This window comes from Vespula vulgaris, chromosome 24 (genome assembly GCF_905475345.1).
Source record: "Vespula vulgaris chromosome 24, iyVesVulg1.1, whole genome shotgun sequence".
NCBI lineage: Eukaryota > Metazoa > Arthropoda > Insecta > Hymenoptera > Vespidae > Vespula > Vespula vulgaris.
In genome coordinates, this window is record NC_066609.1 from 3,012,102 (window position 1) to 3,033,298 (window position 21,197).

The 21,197-nt window shown below is 41.2% G+C and overlaps 1 protein-coding gene across 4 annotated transcripts in view; it reads left to right on the forward strand.

Moving 5' to 3' along the window:
• The window catches only part of LOC127071942 (uncharacterized), a 204,183-nt gene that overhangs the window by 1,139 nt on the left and 181,847 nt on the right, over positions 1-21,197 (forward strand). The gene's annotated exons all lie outside the window — the stretch shown is intronic.

Here is a 21,197-nt window from a genome sequence, read left to right on the forward strand (position 1 = left end):
TATTTACGGCCGATGAACGTTGATAATAATTCCTAGCTCGAAGAAATAAGAAAAAATTCATGGATCGTTTTCGAAAAATTGTAAGGTTTTTCTTTTTTTCCGAGAAACGGTAATTCGTATCGTTCCTTTCCGCGTTGAACGGTTGACCGTCGCGATACTCGACATTGGGAGATCGTAATTAAATTCTTTCACCATTGCTAATGACTTTTGGCACTCGGTGTTCGTCGGACACATATGTTATTTAAATTTAAACGCGACTTATTTATTAACGTCGTTGGGAAAGCATGTTGCGTTTAGTAAAGTAGACTACTACCTCGCTCTCAATTATTGGCAATCTTCGAAACGATCATACTCTTTTGTATTTTAAACGAAAAAGAAGAAAGAGAGAGAGAGAGAGGGGAGGAAATATTTTTTCGATCAGCGATCGATTAAAATGCTACCGGTGTTGATCGTAAATGCCGCATTAATGTTTCGCGGGATGTTAATGCGCGACCACGGAAATTATTTATTCAGCGAGCGTGCATTAACGAACCTTCGGCCGTAAATTACCGAGCGTGCGATGCGACGGACTTATCTGCATCGATGACAACTCGGCCGCACACCGCTACCTACGAGCGTTTACGTGCCGGTGGAGGCGCGTGCTAGTCGTGAAATGCAAGCGCATTAATAAAACATCGCGGCGGAATTGAAAATCGCACTGTGAAAAACTGCGGATTGCGGTCGATTGGCGGGGATGAAGAAAATGGAGAAAAAAAGAGGGAAAAAATAAAAGAGAGAGAAACGAAGCAGCGATTGGATCGTACGGAATGCGTTTTCGACGTTCATTTAACTTTAATTAAATATTAAATATTCCGTCGACGCGAAAATTACGCTACGATTCGAGGGTAGGAAATTTTCTGCTCCTTTTTCGGCTCGTCCCGTCCCATAAAGCAGAGTAAGTAAAGCTGTGAGTGGATAGACCAGGCGAGAAGTAGGAGGATTAATTTGGCGATTATATTCACTGTAAATCAACTCCGGCGCTACCGCTCGGCGAATTTCACAATTTAATCTTCGGCGACACTCGTGCGATACGTCGTCGTCGTCGTCGGCGTCTGCGTCGTCGACGACGGCGACGAGGACGACGACGAAAACGACGACGAGAACGACGACGCTGAACGACGACGCTGAACGTTAAGTCTCTTTAAGCACGCACGAAACATTTTCTCACGAAATCTGCTACGGCCAGGCCAAAAGTTAACGTTAAACTCGGGAATGCATGGTATATCCTAGTTTTCGAGTAAATTAGCAAGAGAAAGAGAGAAAGAGAGAGTAAGAGAGAAAGAGGGAGATATAAACCCGACGAAGACAGTTCTTAGTTTCTGCAGACCTTCGTGTGTACTATACGCGTTTCAAAGTTCAAGATTTATGCGAGCCACCGTTGTAACCGCACCTGTATGGAGTTTCGCGAGTTGTCTGACAACGTGGATTGAAAAAAATGCTCTCGCGTAGTTTCTTTCTCCTTCCGCATTTTCTCAATCTGCCGACAAATTACTGAAGTCAAGCTATTTTGTTAATCTCTGAGATTTCCCATTGCACGTTGTTTCTCCGAACGAAATATTTTGATTGAATTAAATCAAGGGTTTTCGTCGGGATTAAAAATTACAGGGGCTTTTTAAAATTGTACAAGAGAGAGAGAGAGATAGATAGATAGATAGATAGATAGATAGATAGATAGATAGAGAGAGGGAGAGAGAGAGAGAGAGAGAGAGAAAGATGAAATCTTTTCTCGCCGTTTCTTCCTCTTCGTCGTCATCGTCGTATTCGAAGTACGATTCTTTCCTCCCCGACGGGGAATACAGCTCGCTTTACTTCTGACGAGCGTATATTTTCCAATATCTTCTGAATGGAACATCCAATCGAACTGCGCCTTTTAACTGCATGAAACATTGCAGGCAACTCCTTCCGTATTTGCCTTTCAGCTTCGTCTAGCGTTGTGAAAGAGCTGCAGACTTTTGTACGGTGTTTCCGCGTTTCTTAAAAAATGCCCTTATTTTACTCGAACGTGTAGTATAAATAGATCGATGCATCACTCCGATATCGAACGATCGTACGGGCGTTCGTTTTTACGCTTTACTTTGCGAAACGCAATGTCTAAATTTCATTCTGAAAAGAACACAGATAAGAATTAGTCTTTTATTTTTAGCCTTTGAATCTTCGAATCTAAAATAGGATGTAAATTCGTCTGACAAAAGTACGTCTCGTATCATCCCTTCGAAAACATTCTACATTCTACATTACTACATTCCGCGGTCTCTTTTGTGCGTGGAACCCGATAATGAAACAAAAACATTGATAACCATACGCGGATATATTACCACGTCGAATATTATTCCGAATTTACGTCCGCACAGGCGGAACCATTGTATTAGATTAATCGCTTATTAAATCACGATAAATATTTCACGAATATCCCGTTGAAGAGAGGCCGCTCGGCCACATTTGCAAACTGCATTCTTGGTTAATGGCCATTGTGAAGGTGCACCGCTGGTTCATGCGCGGCATCCGTTCGTGTCAACGTAAATATTTTCGTTACGACTTTCTCTATCCCCTCTCTCTCTCTCTCTGACCCCCTTTTTCTCTTTTCGGAACGAGATTTTTTTTAATTAACGTCACAGGAAATACAAAAATATCTGTGCAACGTTTATTATATTATTCGTATTAATGATAGAAAAGTTATCGTTCGATAATATTTATGGAATTTAGCTGGAAGATGTTTATTTCATTCGCTGTACGTTTTCGAAATGGGATTATCGTTCATCGATACGTTAATAGTAAAAATCGAATTATATCTTGGACAAATTAATAAATCCATCGTGCGATAAAAGCGATTTTAATTTCGTTTGCGAAAGGTACATAGAAAGAACGGGCGGGTTTCTACGACTTTTAAAGAGACAGAGAAAAAGAAAGGAAAGTCGAACGTAGATGGGGTATCTTTAGTGCGAGCTATTAGCTTAGTAACAGAGACACTAAATGATGTTCTCTGTTCTGTCACTCGGTACTACTGCAAAAAGCGATACGTTTGAATCGAAATGATCCATTGTACCGATTCTATACGAGAGTTACGTAGAGCACGCGTGGTTTCGATGTAAATGCCTCTGGTGGTCGACTGCGTACTTCGTAATTTCGCTACGGCGAATACCAATATCGGGCCGAGCAACGAAATTTTCGCCGTTACGATTTCATCTCTTATCCGTACTACCGTGATGTCGAGTGATCGTCAAAGAGAGAGAAAGAGAGAGAGAGATAGATAGATAGATAGAGAGAGAGAGGGAGAGAGAGAGAGAGAAAGAGAGAGAGAGAGAGAGAGAAATAGAAAGAGGCAATCCTTTCTACGTGATACGAAAAACTCGAGAAAATTGCAATGGAACGCGATTAACTTCCGAGAGAGAGAGAGAGGGAGAGAGAGAGATATTTGGTGTGGTTGCGCTAAATATTATTACACAGGTTACGGTTATAGTTGGGATATTAAAAGGATCCAACATGGACCGTTCAAGAATTTTTCATAGCAAGGGTTGTTTCTTTTATATCAATTATTCCAAGTGTCGTACATGCGTTATACGCGTTAAAAAACACCTTGCTTACCACCGTTCTTTCATTTTTCAAGGTCATAAGTAACGAATACCGCCAGTTTATTCCACCCTCGTTTCTTCTCGTATTCCAACGAAATATAATGCGTCGGTGGATACGTAAATCGTCCGCGACACGCGTATATATTTACAGGGGGTGTACGAAAAAGTCGCAGAACGCATGCGACTCGTGGGACGAAAGAACGCATTAAGGGGTAGCTACCTTGCTTTATTTTTTTCCCCTTTCTCTCTCTTTCACCACGGTCGTGATTTCGAGCTCGTGAGGTTTCTAAAACAGAAAAAAGAGAGGAAAGGGACACGAGAATGGGAGTGATAAAAAATAGAGAAGAATAATTGCCGTTGGTCGATTTTTGTTGGTAAAGAGTAGGGCGGATCAGTTCGGTGACAGTTTACCACTGGCTGGAGACTGTAATTTTACGGTCGCAATTTAACACGTTACACACATTATCGGTCCCAAACCGACGGACTGCGGAAAGTTGCGATAAACATATGTGGAAATTCACGCGCCGTTCATGGTTGCGGACGTGAAAGCGAGAGAGTAAATGAGAGAGAGAGAGAGAGAGCCAGAATATCTACATAGGTTCATCGTTATACATGAGCGAGCGAGAGAGAAAGAGGAGAGAGCGCCGAAAACCCAGAGGAGTTTCAAGCTGCGCGAAAAATAGGACTCTAGAGTCCTCTTAGCATGTCCAACTTACGAGCGCCGTTACCGATACATTCCGCATAACGACGGATTCACGAGGAAAATCTTTCGATCTAGAGTCCCCTTCGTAAGATCGTCGACAATTTTTTAACACGATCGAGTCTCTTCCTCGATTCATTCGATCGGATTATTGAAACAAAAAAGATATTCTATCGATTTGTCCGATGTATAAGTTTTATAATTTCTTGAATATTTCTTGGAAAAAATTGATAATTATCGAACTATTAACACAATTTTTATTACGATCTATCGATCGTATCGACTAAATATCTTACCAGTAAGCATCGCGTGTAACATCCGTTAATTAAAATAGTACGCATAGGTACTGGTGGAGTTTAATTGGAGGTCGAAGGAATATTGATTCTAAATAATAAATTTGCCGTGGAACGTGAAACGCTCTCAACTAGCTTGTTATACGAGAGAAAGAGAAAAAGCCTCGATTCTCCCGTGTAACGAACTATTGGGAATTATTAGCGTGATTTAATAATGGATCCGTCGAAATTGTACGTTCGTGAAAATCACTGAATTATAAAATTATCGAACGACACGTATACCTAACTACGATGGAGCGATGTGCCTCTCACAATCAGTATAAAAGAGAAATTATTCAAAAATAAAAAGTGAAAGAGAGAGAGAGAGAGAGAGAGAGAGAGAGAGAGAGAGAGAGAGAGAGAGAGAGAGAGAGAGAGAGAGAGAGAGAGAGAGAGAGAGAGAGAGAGAGAGTGATATAAACTACACGTTTTAATCGGTGTTATACGGTACAGAAAAAATGAAAAAAATATGAAAGTAGCAGGAACATGCAGATATATAATCGAACTGAAAAATATCAAAGTTGAATTATGTTCTCGTAAGGAACGTGATGCGAGTCGAGTCAATAACCCGATTATAGGGTAGATCCGCAATAGCACACGTTGAAGATGCATCTCAGGAATGTGTTTTTTACGGCGATTGAAATAAATGATAATAAATAACCAGGGTTTTCTTTTTTTACAGTTCTTCTTTTTATTAATCGCTCAAAAATGCGATATGGTAGGAGTGAGGACTTCGTAGGTATGATTTGTAAGTGATATAAATATGAATAATATAAACACGATGCTTTTTGGGTGGTACTGCTTGATATCATTGCGACGCGAAAGCACGCATGTATCACGAGAACGATGCCGCTGTACTTTTATTATTCGACGAAGTAATTCATGGAAACGCGAATAATACAAACCGTATGGGCACCGGTGCGGCAATAAATTCTTCCTACGCTTTACAACGAGGCGAAAACATCGACGTTGTTTCGAACCGTAGCGGAACGCGTATTTTTCCTCTGGGAGGAGAATCCACGTCTTGAAATTTTCTTGGCACTTTGTAATAGCGGAGGATTAATCTCCTCGTTTTTAGCGGAATTTACTACTGACGTTGATAACGTACGGTCGCACGGCGTCATGTGTCGAACTTTAATAGACAATCCTTTTTACGATTATCTTTATTAGTAAAATTGATAAATTTACAGAAAGTACAATCAATTTTTTTTCTTTCTCCTTAAATTTATCTCGTAAAAAATGTTACGTTTCCTTCTGACTCGTTAAAAGTAAACAACGTGAGATTTTCTCTTCGCTGGAAAGTGCCTTTCTTTTGCTTACAGTTTCAAGGTACGCCGTACGGATTCACGACGATCAACTAGAGTCGATTCTACGTCGCGATCGTAGAAAGCAAGCACAGGGTGTAAGTTAAAGCCGTGCTGGAACGAGGGTAGGAGCGCCACAGGGAGGAACTTGTATGGAAGGGTAGACGGGAAGAGGTGGCTTCGCCCGATTTTACGCAATGCATTTTAATCGCGAGTTTAACGTTACGGGACTCTTGGACGGAGAAGGGTCGTTTCGAGAATCGACTTCATGCTGTCGTTCCGCAGCCAAAGAGAGAGAGGGAGAGAGGGAGAGAGAGAGAGAGAGAGAAGGAAAGGTTTATTCGACGACCGATGTGCTTCAGCCACCGTACGATTCTCGCCCTCTCGATTCAGGGTCAGCACCCTTTTTCTTCAGTACTTTCTATTTTCTTTTTGCGTTGTCGGACCTTCGAACACGTTCAACTTTATGCTAATTACGGTCGAACGGGAAATCTTTTCGGGTCAATACGCCCGAAATAAATTCTGTCGAGAGCGATTATCGACTTCTCCCTTTATCTAGGCTATTTCCATTATTTCTTCTTTCATACGGCGAATTCAGGAGGAGTTTCTTCTTTTTGATGTTGGCAAAGTTTCAACTCGAACGCCTTCGAACTTGCGACGACTATTTTGAGAATTTTCCTAGTTATGAAAATCCTCAAGGAGAAACAACTTCGTTGTTTCCTCGCTACGTATCATTTGATTTGCCACGTTAAGGGATTTCACCAGTTTCCAGGACGCTCGATAAAAAGGGCTTTCCACCGTCTTTTGGAGCTTGCCACGTAGGTCCGCGCCTTTTCTCCCTTCTCTTTTCCCACACTGTCGCGAGATCTCCATTCGCGCCTCATAATTAAAGTCTCCCGACATGGAGTATTTTCTATTAACATTCCTAGCTAACTCGGCATACTCAAAATGAACGAAAGCCATTGCGGTATGTTGCACGTGCTGGCATGGCACACTTCTGCTCAACGGGAATGTCACGAGCCGGATCTATCTCACCCTCTCTAACCCCTTTTACTTCTCTTATCGTCCACTACATTCTCGAATGGAATACCTAATCTTCTCTAGCGATAACTCTTAAAGTTTTGTATTCGAGTATTCGCTTATATCTAAACTGCAAGGAAAAATTAAATACTTCTTTTTTCTGCTCTCACGTTTTTCGGATTTACAAGCGAGTCACTAAAAAAAGAAAGAAAAAAGAAAAAGCTAAACTATACAATGACATCCAGTGCCACGATATCGATCATAGCACGAATGAATCTAACTAAAACGGTGTCACGAACGGAATAATTAAGAGCTTGGCCGTCAAACAAAATGCTACGTTGCGAAATCCGTTCTTGTCATGTTCGCGTCACAACTGGCCAAATTTGCGAATCTGCAACGGCAAGCAGCGTGTTGCATTTGTCTCCGATATGAACATTGGTACTATCGGAAAAGTGGTTTGCGCGTAACTTTGACGAAACGTGAGGGATGTGTCATCTCTTGTGTTAAGGATCACGTTTCACACATCATGCAGTTCTTAACTCGGTAACTTGTAAATTTAGAAGTAAATGGAATCCAGAGATTCGTAAGTAAAAGTTTGACCTTTTCTTCTCGCATCAAAGTTCCTTTGAAGATGGTTCTGGCAAAGAGAAAGACAGACAGAGAGAGAGGAAGACAGGAGAATAACTTTCCAAGTTCGTAGCTGTTAGCAAGTGCCAATGGATCATCGTCATAGAGCAAAAAAGAAAGTTTATTTCGAGCGCTATCGAAGAAACAAAAGACCACCCTGGCGACCATAATCGCACGGACGTGCGATCTTAAATACTTTTCAAGTCGTGGCACGGCACGAGTAATCGTTCACGGAAATTAGGTATTCCAGGACGATGAAACGGAAGATCTGAGTTTCTCGCGGATAGGTCCTATCTCTTAACCGGTGTTGGCGATGAGAATGCCGAGCCGGATAGAAGGAACTATTCAGGAGAGGTAGAGAGTGTGATATTCGCGTTAAGTAAAACTCCGCTTTTTATAGGAAAACTATGGGAAAGCATGTAGGTAAGTGGTATAACTATAATCTAGGATGATCTAGCTTAATTTAAAGTCCGCTCGAACTTTTCCACCAGTAGCAGTAATGGTAGTGGTGGCGGCGCCAGGGTAGCAACACCACCACCACTTGCTGCCGTTGCTTACCGAAGTGGATTGGCTATTATCAAATTCGTTTTGAATAAACGAAATAATGAATTCAATGGCTGAGAAGCTGAATAAATTTCCAATGTGGTACGGCGCCGCTATTATTTATATATTATTTGCATTGGGCTTTGTTGGTTCGATTATTATTTATTTACATGAGAGAATAATTATATCAAAGGCTCCGGTTATCGCGAACGTTTCTCTGACCTTCTCATTTTATACAAATACATTGACGGAGGAAGCGATTTCGTAAAATGGTATACGGTTTCGCGATGGTTAATAAACTCGGGATGATCTATGTTCTCGGAATCTCCCATAGCGCGATTCTCTCGGATCGAACTTCTCTCCCCAAAGTCACGATTACAAAGGATCTTATGGACGAGCAAGACGATTAATCTTTACCGGAGAGTCGCGTTTACGTAACAATAGATATATTATCTCGGAGAGTAGTCGGTACGCTCGAAACGATCTCAGGAAGTCTATTATACTTCTGCCAGGCTTGGCTCCCTCGCTAATTAATCACACGGTAGAATGATTAAAAACTGGTTAACATGGGCCGGGGGCAAGTGGTAGCATTCGAGTGCTCGGCTATCATCCGAGAAAGAAGAACGAACGTTCAGGGAACGAGGAGAGTTCACAACAAAGCCCTTTGTATAGGTACGATGTGTTGTGTCATGCTCGTAGGGATCGTACGAGGAGTCGAGTACTAATCGTTCGTCGTAATGCGAACTATGGATAATGCTCGATCGGATGCGCTAAGATAGCCTTCGTTGTCTTCGAACCTGTCGAGGATCCCCTCTGATTACTTTCGACGAGTTCAATGCGGAAAAAGCAAAGAGAAATAAAAGGCGATACTTTGTTCTGGAAGATTGGTATTTGCTGGAAGCATATGCGTAGCAATATACAAAAAGGGAGAAGTGCATTATCTGTCATCCGCCTTAATTCGACCGGTTCCTCTTTGATTTAATTTCGTCAACGTTATCACTTGTCATATGTATTTATACATATCATCATTATATATATATATATACTAGCATCTAATATGTTACAGCAACTTGATACAGAAAGCCAGCCAAAGCGTTGTTTTTACGCTGTTTCATTTGTATTTCGCATAATGCCGATTGATCGTATTATTCATCGGCTAATTCGATATACGAATACGCACGCGATTAATTGCGTTTTAACGTTCCGTTTGAAGTTAATCTAAAAGGCATACCTAAAATTTAATCGAATCTTTTTTCTACGGTGACGGTTCTCCTTTTTGTTTTCGTTAATAACATCTGTCTTCGTTTGCATCGTTTTATTTAATTTCGATTCGAGTCGAGCAGAGATTTTACCGGGCGAAAGAACTTTTTGCGAAGCATGCACATTTCGCACTCGGATACCTTCCGTTCCTGTCGACGTAAATTCGATTCGTCGTTGAAAACGAGCTTGGCTCTTTTGGTAAGTGCCTCTTCTCGACGCGTTCAGTGATACGAACAGCGCGTAAGGAGACACCGCTCGAAAATGGCGAGACCGTGATCTCGTCTCGATTACCTGCTTCGAAGGTTTTGCGGAATAGTAGACCGAGATTCCATCTAAACAAATCGTTTCGAAAAACCTACCGACATACCTACTTGTCACTCTTTCGATTATCACTTAACAGGTCGTTTCTCAAAACCTCGACGGATCTTTCTTCTTTTCATCAAAATGTAACGTCACCTTTCTGCTGACTTTGTTCCTATTTCTATCTAAAAAAAATATTTATTTTATTTAACGTTAAGGATAGAGTTTTTCTTGGCAAGATACGACAGCATGAAAATAACAATTTTCAAGATATTTTCGATATCTTTTTTCTCTTTTCCCTATCACGTCGTCGTATGCGTAAGACTTTTTTTCCAATTTTAAGAACAAGCGACTCGTAACAACTTGAAGCGACAACAGTCATTCTGTTCGAGCATCGTTAACGAGCGATGAAACGTAAAGCTGGTTAAAATTTACAGAGAACGTACATCGTTGAAAACACATTTACACCCTTGTACTTAGAAGACTTCGATTAGAAGAAAGCCGAGCCTTTTCATTTTCGTGTCGCTCGTCTCGCAAAGGGTGGCATAAAACCTTTTGAAAAGTGACGTACGAAGGAGTTAGAGTGCATTCGCCGTAAAGAGGATTTGCGAACTGAAATGAAAGTTCCCCGGTTCGTTTCTTGGATTTTCTCGCGATGATCTTTCGCGGGTTGATAAAAGTTTTAGATCTTGGATGATCGCCGATTCCTAAATTCTTTGGTAGGAAATCCGTTTCGGGCGCGCGAGTGCCCGTGTCGAAATCAATTACGGCAAAAGAGACGATCGTTATTGGTTCGCGAAAAGTTTCCTTCGAAATCGCTTTTAACTGGCGTGCCAAGTGCACACTGGGCTCGATTATTAATCTTCTTCTTTTGCGTTATGCCAGGCCGTGGAACTAACTTATTTTTTTTATAACCATGCAATCGGCCGGACGTCCGATAGGAAGATCCTACCTCGGATTTACCTTGATTTCTTTTTCAAAGCTCGACGAAGACGAGCTCATTTCGAACGGATGTCCTAGACAGTTGGAAATTGGACAATGTCCCTCTTGGTCCGGATGGATCTTGCCCCCGTATATTTCAAGCCAATCTTTCTTAAGATCTCGACACGCTCGTTAAAAAATCCGATGGTTTTTTTCACAACGCGAACGGAATCGGGATGTTGCATCAAGAATTCACCTGGAACTTTTTCCCATTGACTTTAACTCCTACTATACGGACGAATTCTTCTTTCGGATAAAATCTTGCTATAAAATTTCGTTCGAACGGTATCGTCCTTGAAATCCGTCGTGAACGTTGTCCGTTAGGTTGTTACGTTGATTTGTCGTAGGAGGAAATTGTCGGGAGAAGCGGTATAAGCGGGATATTCTTTGGAAAAACGAATTTTCTTTAGCGCCCAGGATATTTTGTCGCGCAAACCGAGGCAAACCGGGGCAAACCGAGGCAAACCGAGGCAAACCGAGTAAAAAAGGTAGGATAAGAAGAGCCGTGCAAGTTACACCGCAGACGATGATTCGGTACACACTCGCGCGCGCGCACACGTACCTATGCGATTCAATTTTCATGGTGTTTACACTAAGCAAGTCACTACCGATAATGACTTGAACAAGTTTCTTGCTCAATTTTCTTGCGCTCGGAAAGCCAACTTCGAGGGTAAATGCAGCCGGCGACGTAAAGAAGCTAACGCACGCGAAAACTTCCTAGTAGTTGCAGTTTTAGCGAGTGCGAACGACTTTCCTTACCTTCGGACGTTCACAGAAGTTCGCACAAACACATTTTTGTTCCCGCGAGATTATAACTTAGGAGTTTTCGTCTCTCCTTGCTTCGGGCCCTTCTCTCGTTCTTTCGTTTATTTAATTGGACGTTTAAAAAAAAAAAAGAAAGAAAAAATGCGAGAGAACAAACGATCGACGGAAAGATACGATGAGAAAATGAAGTAGTACCCGGTACAACTATGTACGAGACTATATACGACCTTTCCAAGGATAAATTGAAATGAAAGAAAAGTTTGGAGAAAGGTTGAGAGAAAGAGGAGTCTATTGTTACACGTCAGTAACTTGATTATTAATATTCCATTGTCGTTATAACACCGTAACGCATGCATTAAAGATCACATTGATCTCCCTATTTCTGCATATTTATGAAGTCAACGACGTTATCGATTTACGAGCTCGTACGAGGCTTCCCATCCTCGAGCCTCATACATAGTACAGCATTTGTTGCTTCGTTAATGATCTGAGTAGTAAAAAGAAAAAAGAAGGAAGAAAAGAGGAAAAGAAAAAAGAAAAAAAAAAGATTGAAAACTCGAGTTCGATTAAAAATGTAGCACAATCAGCGCGCTAGAGGTTACCGATCAATTTTTTATGCAAATTTTGTCGATTCAATCGCATTCCAGATGATCGAGTTGAGCAATGCTATATAACGAGAGAGAGAGAGAGAGAGAGAGACTGTAGCGAGGAGCTACGAGGAGTAGCGAATATAATTAGAACGAGAACGGTCGAGATAAATACGCCACGAAAAATCTATTCCCGCGTAAATATCGCTTCGTGTTACTCATCCATGAGTAGGAGGCGGTGGAGGTGGAGGTTGAGACTATCCCAACGACGATAAATCAGTGCCACCGTGGTCTTGTACCGACGTCGAATCGGCACACCGGGAACGATGTTTACGATGACAGATTGCCTGCAAAATTATCTACAAGCCGAAGAAAGGCACGAGTGACGGACTAAGAGAGAACGAGAGAGATAGTCGTATGAATCTATCTCGGAAAATAGAAAGAAATGGCGGGACATAGAGGGCAAAACAAGCGAGTAAAACGTACATATGCGCTGTTTGCTTAAACGGTCTCGAGATATCGAAGGAGCTATCTTACGCGTATTGCTATGTTTATACAAGGCGTTTCATATTAAAGCGTTACCAAGAGGATATCAAGTCGAAACGTATGGAAACGTTTGTGTCTTCTTCCTCGAGGAAAAACAAAGGAGATGGTTTTATTCTCGAATAATCAGGAAATTGTACCTTAAATTCAATCTGTTCCTTAATGCAATTGGAAATGATGTATCGATGGGCTAACGCTTTACGTGAAACATCCTGTACGGATGCGAAGATAAAGTTATGCATGGATATGTGGAGAAACACAGAATACACAGATGGGACTTCAATGTCTCAAAGAATCGGATAGTTATTGGTATTTAGAAGAAGAGCATCGGAGAACCATAAACTTTGACGCTCGAACGATCCTGCTGCTTTCTTCGGTGGAATCGTACTGCGAGGATAGAAGGACGGGCAAAAGAAAGTAGAGAAGAAGGGATGGGATATGGAGTGCATCTGCATTTAAAGTGGTTGCGCGCTTGCCAGACCCTACTACCTGCGTCAAATCGAAATCACGTGTGCGTCAGAATGCACGCGCATATACCGAATTGAGTAACACCTAAGAGGAACGCGATCTTCTTATCTCGAGAAAAAGATATAGAGATAGAGATGGAGATAGCGAAGACAATAGAGACGTTTCGTTTGTTTTATCAACGACTGGTGTTTCGTCGAGCCGGTGTTACGCGCGTGAAATCGAAGAAATTGGGTTTTAGGAATCTGGAAAAAAATAACTTTCGGACGGTTTCAGCGTCGTAAAATAAGGGAAACACTGATATATACTGATATATACTAGACTAGACGGATATTAGTCAAGAGTCATCTTAATGTCGTGCGGTGTAGCGACGCACGCTCCTTCTTCGGCACGGCGTTGTGCATAAATCTAAACACAGAGTTAAGGACAGTAGAGTTAAGGACTCCATTAAGCTTAAGCTTAAGTTCGGACGACGGGCGGTGATAAACAAAGGAGCCAATTTGCCAAGAACTCGACTTTGGGAACGGATTTCACGATCGAAACTTTCCTAAAATTGGAATTAACGTTTTTATGATATTAACCAACAGTGTCGCCGTATTACGTTGCTTAGAATTCATGAATTTTATATCACGCGTTGGTCTTTCATCAACGCGACTCTATCCGCGTTACCTTAATTACATTCGTCTTCGTTTAAAGATACCTCATTACGAGAAAGGCATCCCTGTAGCAGGGCTCACGTTCACGCTCAACGTCGTCACGACGCGATACATAGTAGCAACTTTTCTTTATTTATCTCGTCCGATATACACGACTCTCCCCATCTTACTTCTGAGATGCCCTCGAAAAAAATAGTCCACTTAATTAAAGTCATAATTTAGACTCTTTGAAATCAGTTCGTGTTATCTATCAGCCGGATGCGTGCTTTTCAAAAGAATCGCGAATACGCGCGATGACGTACGGCCGTCAAAAATTCAAAATAACTAAAGTTCGATCTTGTCGAGTTTTGCGTAAATAAAATATCATTTTATTATTTACAAAGATGATTTTGTAGGCAGGTCGTTTGAAATTAACGCACGATCGGTCTCTCTCTCCCTTTCCCTCCCTCTTTTCTCTTTCGTATCGGCCGTTAATTTTATCGAACGGCTGTCGAACTGTCCGTTGGAAGGATTAATAAAAGACTTTCGGGCGATCTGGTTAATCTGGTTTACCGTAATTGTGTTCGCCCTAACGAGATCGTACTCTCTGGTAGCTCGCTTGCTCGTGCGCGCGCGTCATTAATGGCAGTAACGTTGAAGTTGCGAACAAATCGATGTGTGGCAACCGTAGCAATTCATCCCGCTCCAAAGTTCAACAGCTGTTAACGCCGAGTTGAGACTCGCATTAAGGCCCCCGTATAGCTCTCCAAAGCGATTGGAGCGGCGCCGGGAATGGTAGTCGCCGCTCACCGAGTTTCGTGTTTTCTCGGTTAAAGCGTAGCGCGTATATCGTTCGACGGAGAACAAGAATGAGAGAATGAGAGAACAAAAAAGGAAACGAAAGAAAGCAAGAAAGAAAGAAATTATTTATATTATTCAACCAGGTTATCTCGTAGTAAAAGTCTCTCTCTCTCTCTCCCTCTGTTTCTAATTCTGTATTCGTTGCCTCCCTTAGTTTACATTTTTAAATAGATAAAAAGCAATGTGCTCCTCGTCTACTAGTTGTTTCGCCGCAACTTCTTGCACTTCTCTTCGTTTCTCTTCTTCGTTAAAAAACAATTGCTACGAGTCGACGTTAGACTTAAAAACGCCTTCACAAATTCCATAATCTTTCGCGAATGATTAAAGCGTGTTAACGATGTATCGTTCGGTTTTATACGGTACAAATTCTAATAATGTTTCTTCCTCCGAGTATTGCACAAGGATATTCGCACTTTGAATTAACGCGTAGTACAAGTAATACGCTTTTAAAGTTCATAATTAAGTTATTTTATCAGTCTCGAATCTTTTTCCTTGGAATGCGTTAACTCGGACATTTTGACGTCTTCGCGAACCACGTTCCGTCCACGATGAAAGCTTAATTAAGCTTCGAGTACGAGCTTTTCTCTACAAAAAAAGAAGAGAGAGAAAAAGAAGAGGGCAAGTGAGAGAGAGAGAGAGAGAAAAGAAAAAAAAGAAAAAATTAAGAAAGAAAATAGAGGAAGTTGTAAAAATGAGAAACAAGAAATGAAAGAAGAATAAGGAGAAGAAGCAAAATGTAGGAAGGAAGAGCGATCTCCATTTTTTCCCCCCAGTCATTTTCTCTTTCTTTCTCTTTCTCCTTACAATCTAGAAATTTCTGCGTTGATAATCTTGCCAGAAGATACCATGCGTAGATTGCACCGAGGTCACCGAATAGTTGAACAAGCTTGAATGCCGGAGACTGGCAAGTAGGAAAGTAACGACAATGTCGTTGGTAGTTCTGACGTAAGGACGCTTCGTGAAAGAGGAAGAGAGAGTAGAGACAGAAATGAAGGACATTGTTTGTATTCCCACGCGTGTACCGTGGGCTCCTTGAAAAGCTCGGCCCATAATTTTAATGTTTTTCCTCCTTTTTCCTTTATCACCTTCTCTATCTTCTTTCTCTTTCTATCTCCCTTCCCTTTCCTTTTCACCCTTCTTCTATCTCTCTACCTCCCTTTTCTCGTTTCCTTTCTCTCTCTCTCCCTTTCGTTGGAGCCTTTATCATCCGCGAGTAGGATGAAAGCGTCGACCGCATGAAAGCGCGCCTTTTTGCCCGAGGAAATAAAAATTACCATGTCAGACATAAACCGCTCTACCTTCTCTCTCTCTCTCTTTCTCCTCGTTCTTCTCGGGCTTTCGTTCTATCTCCACTTGGTTCGTTTTCTTCGAGGCAACAAAGATTTTCTCCTGTCATCCTTCCACTGGCTCGACTCTCGTCCTTTTCCTACCACTCTTCTGGAGCTTTATTAACGCGACATTTAAGCCACGGTGCATACAAACGCGAACTCGCTGATCTTACGCGTAATTACGAATGAGTATTCATTCGCTGCTTCTCAAAATCGTTTCTTCTTTTTTCGATTTTTTCCTGCTTTGTCGTCCTTGTTGTCGTAGCTTATATTTGTGAAACTTCTTGCCAACGATTCGTAGAAAATTTTATGAGACGGAGTTGTATGCTCCTTTCATATGATTTTTATTCAAACGTATGCATTTATTGAATATTTATTAATATCGTATTATATTATCGAGGATTGATTTTCAAGTCTATGCGTTTTATTCATATTTCTATAGAAATTTTGTTTTTATAGAAATCTTTGAGAGAGAAAGGGATAGAAATACGCTTTCGCCAATTATGATTTGAAATTATGCGGAAGTTTGAACAAAGGGTTAAAAGCAACGCGGAGAATAAGTAAGACTTCGTTTTTGCCGCGAAAGAAAGCGCTCGTGTATCAAGTTTCTACTCGCTTAAGCAGACAGTAGAGCCGTTGATGCTGATGCTGGTGTTGGTGCTGGCTTAAGTAGTCTTCTGTATGAATAATAGTTGATGAATAATAGCTATGGTGTCTGTTGCTACCGCATTAGGTGGTGTGCGCGTGCATTCGCGATTCAATCGCATGTATGCACGCATACATATATTCGTAATTATTTATGTATAATAAATGTACCTCGATAGCGAATTGATAGTACGAATCTTGTACGCATTACACGATCGATTATCTCGGAACGAATAACTTTGTTCAATTTGGCAATTCAGCGTCCCCACCTATCGTATTTTTCTTTTCTTTCTTTTCTTTTTTTCTCTTTGAAATATTTTAAGTCACGTGCGGGTTATCAAACTGCGAGTATCGAATTACGGTTCTCGACGACGTTTCGAGCTAAGGAAAATGATGGAATAAAAGAGATTAATGAAACCATCGGAGATCGTAACTTTTAAAATAAACGACGAACGTCTTGCCATATAATTTCCTCCATCTTATTAAATCGTCAAAATCGAAATGTTGGATGTTTGTCTAATATTTCTTTCAACGATCGAAGAGATCCTAAAAGATTCCTCGAGATTTGAAGATAATAATTATTTTTTGTTTAATTCGGAAGAACAGTCGAATCGTCTTTCGAGGACTATTAATACTTATATAAATTCTTAACGACTATCCGTTATCGTAGTCGACGCGCTTCAAATTTAACGAATAATGGACTTGTATAAAATATGAAATTCTGGGTTGCTCTTTCTGATTTGAATTTCGAATGATTTTGCCTTACTCGTTAAAGGTCTAGGTAAGAATCGAAAGGATCGAATTGGAATTAAATGACGCAGAAAAAAGAAGAAGAAAGACAAATAGAAAGAAGGGGAAAAAAGAGAAGAATAAGAAGAGAAAATGATGGTTGTTCCCTTATTGTTCTTACACCTCTTCCTCATATTCAGGCAAGCCGCGCTCGATATATCTTGCATTAATTATCTCGTGCGGTAAACATCCCCGACGCCTATTTATCAAAACCGTTTGCTTTTCGTGCCTCTCGCTTCCCCTCGTTCTACGAATATTTATCATCTTAAACGGAAACGTTTAGCCGTAGAATAAAATGAAACGTTCGCTTGCGAGAAACGAGGCAACATTTTGAGCCCCGAACGAAAATGTTCAGAGAGAAAGGCGTTCGGTGTCGCTTAGGGAGCTTTTGCTCGCGATTACGAGCTTTCTATGCGAGTATATTCACGCGAATCATTCGCGCTTTTCATATTTCCAATTATTTTCTTATTCAAGGAATTTCCAAGGGAAATAATGAAGAGGAAAGGGGTAAGCCATAAAGGAACGAGGCAATCGACACGTTGCGTCGCAAAGGACTCGTTACTTTTGAAATCGATTTTAAAGAGCCAATGAAACGTAAGAGGGAGGGAAAGAGAGAGAGAGAGAGAGAGAGAGAGAGAGAGAGATAAAGATAGAGATAAAAAAGATCGATCGCCGAGCAGGGATTTAAAAGAGGTGCGGACTAATAATAAGCGAAATTTGATCGTAGAACCATTTACCGTGCGTGGTACCTTTTGGAATCTTTTAACTTGGAAAGGATCAAGAGTGGATAGCGCTCGTTCGAGGGTTGTCGTGAGTATCGAAAGGGCCGGGACGTGGCTGGATACTCACGCGTGTCTCTTTCCAAGGGAAAAGCCTTCGAGTTTAACGCTCGACTGACTTTCCTCGAAAATAAAGAGAAAGCGTGTCTAGCTCTTCCTTCTTCGTTTCTCTTTGCTCCTCCTCCGTGCTTTTCTAATCTTTCTTACGTTTCTTCCATTTTCTATCTCTTTCGGTCTTCCTCCCATTTTCACGCTTTATCTTCGTTTCTCCTCTTCGACTCGACTATACTATACTATATTTCTCTCTTTCTCTTTTCTACACACACACACACACACGCACACATACGCGTGCTTACTCACACATAGCTCTTCGCCGAAAGAGCCTATGAATATTTCAACGCCCGAATCTCGACACTAACGGTAAATCGTCTGCATGGTAGACGTGCGTGCCACGAGATTCCGTTTGCGAAAGAAAGAGAGAGAAAGGAAAAGCGAGAGCGTGTCTATTATACACGCTTCTATAGCTCTGTTATATCTACGCGGATCTAGCTTTTCCAAATTTTCGGGATCGAAAGACAATAACGCGACTAAAATTTCGAGACAAATTAGAGAGAGGGAGAGATCGTACTTTCTTTTCTTTTCTTCTCTTATAAATCGAAAATCGAGATTAGAGTTAGAGGGAGAGAGAGAGAGAGAGAGGGAGGATCGAGTCGCCTTCGAGAGACAGGAAAACGAACGAACTAAATGTTAAAGCGTCGAGTTGAATTAGAAATCTCTCTTCTCTTAATCAAACAAAAGTCGCGCATCGAGGGAAAGTCGATTGTTGAAATCAGCAAATTCGAAGAAGATCGGAATAACGTAAACTTATCTCAAAGCCGTCTTGAAGTGAAATCTGCTGAACGTCGTTTTCGCGATTACATCTCTTCTTCGTGTTTTTCTTTGCTCGATAGTCGCTCGTGCACCCGAGCACACATACCCACACGTAGTAGGATAGAAAACAGACCGTCCTCTTGGAATGATTCTTGTTAAATATTTATGAAGCTCCTGGTGTATTTAATGATTCATGGAACTTGACTCTTTCGTTCTCCGTTACTTCGATCCGGTAACTGCCTATCGAAAGATAGCGCGGCGCCTTTCAATCTCAATCGATATACGCTTTCGCGTACTTTCAAACTTTTCTCTACCTCGGTTCATACCGTAGAGTTAAGAAGTATCGCGGTTGATCTTACCATTCGATACATACGAAATGACGTCGTTTAGATAAGATCGCTTCGAAAGGACGAAAGTTTCGAGTAATGTATCGATTGTACGATATATTCTGTTCTTTCCACTTGGTCGTTTCGTTTCGAGTCGATTACATTTTTCGAGCAGATATCGTTTACGTTACCGACGATACGATCTCGAACGAGAATATTGAAAATTATCGGATAAGTTATGGATAAAACTATAAAAAAAATGATACGAATACGTCGTTGGTTACTAATTACTTAGTTCCCATAGACGGACAATAAGCGTCGCTTTGCGAGAGAATTTATCGTACAAAGGGTCGCTCTTGCGAAATATATATACTTACTTCGTGCGAATTTATATAATCTCTTTCTGTCGCCTACTCGCAATACGTATGTATTTTATATGCCCGTATACGTACGTATGCGGTGACAGACGTACACACATTTAGTCGATGCTAACCCAGCCTTGAGCAAACTTGTTAACGGTTCTGAATAGGAATTACATATGTCCTAACAGAGCGTAGTTAAGGAGCGCTCGCGGCGTAAAGCTACCAACAATGCGCTCTGAATAGCTAGGATTACAAACCCTCCGACATATAGAGAGCTTACTTTGACAGAAAGTCTAACGGACCATCCCTATATCGGCACGTTAACGGCATTGACAGTTTGTTTTGAATACCAACCTTGTATTCTTTGCTTACTCGCAAGTTAGCCGACTCCGCGGTTCTCTTTCCTTTCACCTTGCACTTGCTACCACTGCCGGTTAATTAAAATTGTTCAACGTTGCGAAATCATCTCGGCGATTAATTAAAAGGATCCCGCGCTCTCTTTCGCTTCCTCCTAGACGCCTTGAAAAATTCTCTTTATGATTTGACCCGGGAGTCACGTTGTAAAATCGTTTCTAGCACGTTTTGTAGTTTTCATCCTTTTATTCTGGATAGAGATTTATACTCTCTTTCTCTCCTCTCTCTCTTTCTCTTTCTCTGCGTGTATATCTATAGAAAGAGAAAGAGAGAGAGAGAGAGAGAGAGAGAGAGAGAGAGAGACGATGCGTCTGGTTTTAACTTTTTAAAGAAATTCTTCCTCTCACGCGATCGGTCACGCGTTAAAGTGGTTAAAGTTAAATTTCCTCGATTCCGCTTAAGTTCTTGGCGTGTAACAATTATTTATTGTTTTATTCAACTTGAACGTTGAATCGAAAGAAAATTTTTAACAGGCAAAGGACGTAATTGGCAGGTACTTAAAAAGGGAATGGGTCAAGGAGTGATGACGTTTCAAATCTCTTCGTGGTTCATTGTCAACGAGCATGATCGATGAGGGCAGAAGTCTATTGATAAACCTCGAGGGGTAGAAGGGACTCTCGATCTTTTTTCTCCCTTACCTACTGACAAATGACTCGCGCGAACGAGCTTTAATCGAACTTGAATCTGAAACGCACGATGCATCATCGCGTGCACACAACAAGGCACGTTGCACGCCTTCTATTCCGTGGGTATGTTTAAAGCTCGATTTATCATATTACCTTTCTCGATTCTCCTCCTTCCTCCCCTCCGTTCGTCGACTTATTCTATAGACGAAAGGACTCTTTGATCGCGTCGGAATAAAGTAGAATAAAGTTTACTTCGGAAAGAAACGTCCGGTTAGGTATTGGGTACGAGAGAGGGAGAGAGAGAGAGAGAGAGAGAGACAGATGCGTTTGTCGTAGCAAAAATGATAAATTAATGTTCCTTCGAAGCTCGATCGTTTCGTAAAAGCTTATCCTTTCGCTAGGAAAATAATCGTTCTCTCGCATTCGCGACGTCGTCATTGAAATTCCTTAAAAAAAAAAAGGAAAAGAAAAAAATTACGTTTCACGTAGGAACTTGAAAGGGGTAGACAAGACGAAAGGACATCGAG